The 6,712-nt window shown below is 45.1% G+C and overlaps 1 protein-coding gene across 2 annotated transcripts in view; it reads left to right on the top strand.

Annotated features, from left to right (window-relative positions):
* The first annotated feature begins 5,911 nt into the window (after window positions 1–5,911).
* The window catches only part of LOC121919182 (alpha-1-antiproteinase 2-like), an 11,406-nt gene continuing 10,605 nt past the window's right edge, over window positions 5,912–6,712 (top strand). The window contains exon 1 of one of the 2 annotated variants that reach the window (XM_042445500.1): window positions 5,912–6,021. The gene's annotated coding sequence lies outside the window, so the exon portion shown is untranslated. Of the gene's footprint in view, window positions 6,181–6,712 lie in introns of both variants that reach the window. The other variant, XM_042445498.1, reaches the window with a different exon arrangement.

Below are 6,712 nucleotides of genomic sequence, written 5' to 3'. Positions count from 1 at the left end.
CAGTCTTTGGAGGATGGCGCCCAGTGGCGGGAGCCATTGGACTCCTTACTCCGGGGTTTGCCGGCCTCAGACAGTCCCAAAGGGACTCCCAGAGGCTGGCAAATATCCTTGGAGGACGGTGCCCAGCTGTGGGAGCCGTTGGGCTCCTTCCTCCTGGGTTTGACGGCCTCTGAGAGTCCCTTTGGGGCTGTCAGAGGCCGGCAAACAGTCCTTGGAGGATGGCGCCCAGCGGCGGGAGCCGTTGGGCTCCGCCCTCCGGGGTTTGCCGGCCTATGAGAGTCCCTTTGGATGACCATGGTTTGTCAGAGGCTGGCAAACAGTCCTCGGAGGACGGCTCCAAGGGACCCTTTCGCTCTGAGGAGAGGGAGGCCGAAGGGAAGGGATTGGGCACCAGTCCCAGGCCTTTCCCTTCGGCTCTTCGCTCTCCGCAAAAGGGCTCCATGCCCCCTCCTCTTCATCCCAGCCCCCTCCTCTTCGGCTCTTCGCTCCGCACTAAAGGGCTCCTTGGAGCCCTTTAGCGCAGACCGAAGGCAGGCCGAGAGGGAGGAGACAGACGCGCACACACACACGCGCTGTCTCCTTCTCCCAGGCGCCATTTTCTGGCTTCCTGCTGTCTCAGAGAGACAGCGGGAGGCCCGAAAATGGCAGGGAGGAGGCAGAATGAGCACGCGCCCGTTCCGCCTTCTCCCTCGCACCCTGTGCCACCAGCTGGTACATCAGCCAAAGTTGGTAGTAAGCACTGCTGGCTGTTGCATTTATCTGAGCTGTCATTTTAAGTAACAGAACCAGAAGCATCCCCAAGCTGCGAACACAGTCTTTTATGAGGAGTGTACGCTATCCAGTATTGACTAACCCAGCACCAAATCCAGGTTAGGACCCTTGACAATAGGCACCTCTGTCTTGTCTAGATTCAGCTTTAATTTGTTTTCCCTCATCCATCCCATTATCTCCTTCATACATTCATTCAGAGGAAACATACTATCCTTAACTGAGACTTTGTTGGGAGGGATGATAAAATATATTTGGGTGTCATCAGCATACTGATGGGACCATGCCCCATGCCTTCTTAAGTAATTAAGAATTTTTCATCTTTCCATTATGCTCTTGCCCCATGACCAATGGTAGCACTGGCCTTGACCAAACCTGTCGAGTAGACAACAGTTGGGCTCCTTCCTCTGGGGTTTGCCGGCCTCTGACAGCCCTAAAGGGACTCCCAGAGGCCAGCAAACAGTCCTCGGAGGACGGTGCCCAGCGGCAGGAGCTGTTAGGCTCCTTCCTCTGGGGTTTGATGGCCTCTGAGAGTCGGAGGATAGCACCCAGCGGCAGGAGCCGTTGGTCTCCGTCCTCCGGGGTTTGCCAGCCTCTGAGAGTCCCCTTGGGGCTGTCAGAGGCTGGCAAACAGTCCTTGGAGGACGGCTCCAAGGGACCCGTTCACTCTGAGGAAAGGGAGGCCGAGGAGAAGGGGACCGGGAACCTGTCCCAGGCCCTTCCTTTCGGCCTCTTCCTTCGGCTGAAAGGGCTCCATGGGGCCCTTTCGGCAGACGGGGAGGGAGGCCGAAGGGAAGGAATTGGGCACCAGTCCCAGGCGTTTCCCTTTGGCTCTTCGCTCCCCGCAAAAGGGCTTTATGGAGCCCTTTCGAGAGGAGTGAAGGCAGGCCGAGGGGAAGGAGGCTGGGAACGCGTCCCAGTCCCCCTTCCTTCGGCTCTTCGCTCCGAGCCCTGTTGCGAGGACTGAAGGCAGGCTGAGGTGGCGGAGACAGATGCGCCCGCACGCACTCGCTGTCTCCTTCTCCCAGGCGCCATTTTCTGGCTTCCCGCTGTCTCAGAGAGACAGCGGGAGGCCTGAAAATGGCAGGGAGGAGGTGGAACGGGCACACGCCCATTCCGCCTTCTCCCTCACCTGCCGTGCCCGGCAAAACTGGGCCGCATGCCACGGGTTTGCCATCACATATCCAGTCTAATAGACACGCTCAGAGTGGGGTGTCCCTTTATGGTTGTCTACAGAAGATCAGGGGAGTAGGCCTGCCGGAAGAGATCTGTCTTGAGTGCGTTCTTAAAGGCATCTAAGATAGTGATAAGTCTATTCCACAATTTAGGGGCCATGATGGTAAATGCTTTGTGGGAAGTTGATATTAATCTGGTCTTTCTTCCTGGATGTTCTGAGAGTGTGGGGTGTATTTTGTAGGGAGAGGTGTTCCGTCAAGTAACTCGGGCCCAAGCCATGTAGGGCTTTAAAGGTGATAACCAACACTTTGTACTGCGCCCGGAAGGTAATCGGCAGCCAGAGAAGAGATTTTAGTATGGCTGTTATATTGTCTGCCCTAGGAGTTCCTGTGACCAATCTGGCAGCCGCATTTTGCAACAATTGAAGCTTCTGAACTTGGTAACCCCATGTAAAGTGCATTACAGCAGTCAAGACGAGATTACCAGTGCATGTACCACTGCTTCAAGGTCCTTTTGGCACTTTGGCCATCGCATCTACTTGAGATAATAACTGTAGAAATGGATCCAGAAGTATCCCAAACTGCATACTTCATCCTTTAGAGGAAGTGTGACCCCGTCCAGGACTGGTTGACAAATCTCCATCCCTGGACTTGGGGAGCCTATCATGAGTACCTCCGTTTTCTCTGGATTCAGCTTGAGTTTATTTTCCTTCATTCAGCCCATTACTGACCCAAGGCAGGCATCCAAAGGAGAGATGCCATCCTTAGTCACTGCATCAGTCAGAAACATAGAGAAATGAATTTGGGTGTCATCAGTGTCTCCGGATGATCTCTCCCAGCGGTTTCATGTAAATGTTAAACAACATGAGGGACAGGATGGAGCCCTGTGGGATGCCAGATGTCAGCTCTCTTTTAGTAGACCATCTGTACCCCAGCTTCACCATCTGGAATCTATCCGAGAGGTAGGAATGGAACCGCTAGAGTTCAGTGCCCCCAATGCCTAACTCCCTCAAGTGTTCCAGAAGGATACCATGGTCTATGGTATCAAAAGCCACTGAGTATATACAATTTGCCTGAAGGTCAGAGAATTATTGCTAATATAATAACTTTTGAACACTTTAGATAATAATATTTTTTGTATTTTTCTTTTGCCATGTATAATGTTGCACACAATACTAAAATTATGTACAGGTTGAGTATCCTCTATCCAAAATGCTTTGAACTAGAAATGTTTTGCATTTTGATTTGTTTGGAATTTGGAACACTTGCAAATACATGATGAGATATCTTGAAGATGGAACCCAAATCTAAACATAAAATGCACGTATGTCTCATGTATATTTCATACAGATATTCTGAAAGTAATGTTATATACAATATGTTTTAGTAATTTTGTAAATGAAACCAGGTTTGTGTATATCAAACAATCAGAGGTGTCACTATCTAAGCCACCCATGTGGACAATTTTGGATTTTGGAGTATTTCAAATTTTAGATTTCCAGTTCAGGAATTGTCAGAGCCTACTCATGGTACTTCTCTGCTGGACTCTGCAGTGCTCAAACACCTATAACTGCACAAGGTGCTAATGAAATACTGAGGGTCTCCAGGTTCTCCTTACAAAACCTTACTACAAAGTATATACAGCACTATATATACAACAATTCTGCAACCAACCATTCACTAACAATAATAATCCACATTGTCTATTGGTCACACACATATTTATACATATTGTCCATGGCATGATCTGCTCACACAGGTATCTACAATCATCCATTTGCATCAGCCTCTTGTATCATGCCTTGCCTGTTGAGTCATCCTGGCATTTCTTCCAAGTGGTGTGACAATGACATTCCATGTCAGTCACCATGGTGCAACCTTTCCATGTGTTGAATCATCCAGCTTCCTTAGCCAGCTGCCATATTTTGTTCTGTGAAATTCTAGTCTAGGTATATATACATACATACACTGACTGGAATACTCAACCTGTAATGTACTAACAAAATATAATACAACATCAAAACAATATCTACCTCTAGCAGCCTGATCATGATTTTATGTACCATGCTAATATAATACTAAAAAATTCCAATACAGTACAAATGTAATAGGCAACAGAATATCAATGCAACATCTACCTCAGGCAGCCTTCCCATCTGGGGAGGCTCATCTCCAAGTACATTGGGCATATAATTAGAAAGCTGGGCCAAAACTAACCAAATTAATCTCAACAGGGAGAAATTTAAGGTACTGAACTTAGGCAGAAAAAAATGAAATGCATATCTATAGGATGGGGACACCTGGCTTAACAAGACTACATGTGAAAGGGATTTAGGCATCCCAGTAGACCACAAGTTGAACATAAGTCAACAGTTTAATATGGCAGCTAAAAAGGCCAATGCGATTCTAGGTTGCATCATTAGAAGTATAGTGATCAAGGAAAGCAATAGTACCATTCTATTTAGCTTTGGTCAGGCTTCACCTGGAATACTGTGTCCAGTTCTGGATACCACAATTCAAAAATGATGTTGACAAATTAGAGTGTGTCCAGAGGAGGTTGATTAAAATGGTGAAGAGTCTGGAAATCATGTCTTATGAGGCGTGATATAGGGAGTTGGTATGTTTAGCCTGTAGAAGAGATGATTAAGAGGTGATATGATATCCCTGTTTAAGTATTTGAAGGGATGTCACATTGAGGACGGTGCAAGCTTGTTTTCTGCTGCTCCAGAGTCTAGGATCTGGAACAATGGATGCAAGCTACAGGAAAAGAGATTCTACTTAAACATTTGGAGGGACTTCCTGACAGAGCTGTTCAACGGTTGAACACACTCCCCCAGATTGTGGTAGAGTCTCCTTCTTTGGATGTCTTTAAGTAGAGGCTGGATGACCATCTGTCGGGAGTGCTTTTATTGTGAGTTCCTGCATGGCAGGGGTTGGACTGGATGGCCCTTGTGGTCTCTTCCAACTCTGTGATTCTATTATTCTATTGTATGATTCTAATATCTCAACAAAGGAGACCGCAGAAGATGGTAAACCCTTCCCATAATTATTTTAAGTAGCATTTGTTTGATTGGTATGAATCCATAGGCTGGTTTGAGAGAGAAGGGCTGACCCTAGGTAAGTACAGTCGGCCCTTCTTATACACGGATTTTTTTTATACACGGATTCAAGCATACATGATTTGGAAATGTTAAAAAAAGAAGAATAAATTTTAAATATCAAACCTTGATATTTCATTTTTTATAAGGGACACCATTTTGCTATGTCATTATATTTAATGGGACTTGAGCATACATGGATTTTGTTATACACGGGGGATCTTGGAACCAAACCCCAGTATATAACAAGGGTCCGCTGTACATCCCCAAATCTGGAACATTTACTCCATATTTATCCTATAGAATCAATAGTTGCATCAAAAGATGCCAGGGACTGAACCTGGGTCCTTGTGTGTATATAAAACATGTATTATACTGCAGAATTATGTTTCTTCAGCAAAAGAAAACTTGTCCAAAGTCTTGTCAAAGTGTGTGTGTGCATGTGTGTAAAAAAAAAAGGGGGGGGAGAGAGAAGAGCTAGTCCAGTTAGTTGTTCATGTTGGTTTCAGCTTCTCAGTTGGGTCTCCTTCCTGACTGTTCTTCCTGCAAATAAAAAGACCTCCAGTGATCTTTTCTATGCAAAAGATGTGAATTTCTCAAAGGAAAACATTCTAAACTGATGCAACTTTATAAGTATTAGAGAAATTTTAAAAAATGGAGTCAGACTGGTTGGTATGTAAGTTCCAGTTTCTCAAGAGGCTACTTGCGTGTCCTTCCTGTAGATAAGGAGATTATTAAGGACTATGACGCAATTTGGTTCCTCTAATTAAAAAGTGCAAGGCCATTGCCACATTAGACAAAGAGCACATATTGTATATACAGGTCGCTTGCACAATATAGCTTGATGCAGTAAAATATATTTACATATTTGGAAAACCTGCATAAGGAGGGATGTGCTGACCTTTGAAGACATTTCTGTATAAGAATCCACCAGTCAAGAACTGGGAAATGCCATTCTCGAAGTGTCAGCACTACTGAGAGTAAGTGGCTCAGAACAAGCTTACACTCTCCATCATTGTGGAGCAACAGCGGATAAAAATCTTTGCTACCTTGCTTTATATCTTACTGAGGGTGACTGATCCATCTCACTTCCCACAACTCAGGCGATTAATCATCTGACTAAATTACATATATTCTAGGTAAGGAAATAATGATTCTAAGGATGATGTTTTATGTCTGTTACTTGTTGCTAATATAATGGCTGCTGCCACCCTGTAAAATTAATGTAGTTTGACATGGCTTTAACAGTCACAAATCCATACTATAGAATCCTGGGATTTGTCATTTGTTGTGGCACCAGAGTTCTCTGACAGAGAAGGCTAAATATTTCACAAAACTACAAATCCCAGATTTCATCATATTGAGCCATGGCAGTTAAAGTGGTATCAAACTGCACGAATCCTACAGTAAAGATAGAGCCAGATTCTACTTTGGAGAAGGGGGTAAGAATTTATAAAATAATGTCATTTTTGTTTTGGTCACTGGAATCCAAAATAATATTTCTCCAATGTTAAGGCGTGAGAGGCTTTCAAGATAATCACAGTGTGGTTTTTATCAGATATAAGGCAGGCCTTCTTATGGTGGATCACTCGCTATAAAGTGCACCTACGTAAATTCCCAAAGTCTTGAATTATGAATGTTTGAAATTTGGGGTTTTCATCCTATACATGT

This window comes from Sceloporus undulatus, chromosome 1, assembly GCF_019175285.1.
Source record: "Sceloporus undulatus isolate JIND9_A2432 ecotype Alabama chromosome 1, SceUnd_v1.1, whole genome shotgun sequence".
NCBI lineage: Eukaryota > Metazoa > Chordata > Lepidosauria > Squamata > Phrynosomatidae > Sceloporus > Sceloporus undulatus.
This window is presented reverse-complemented; position numbering and strand designations above follow the sequence as displayed.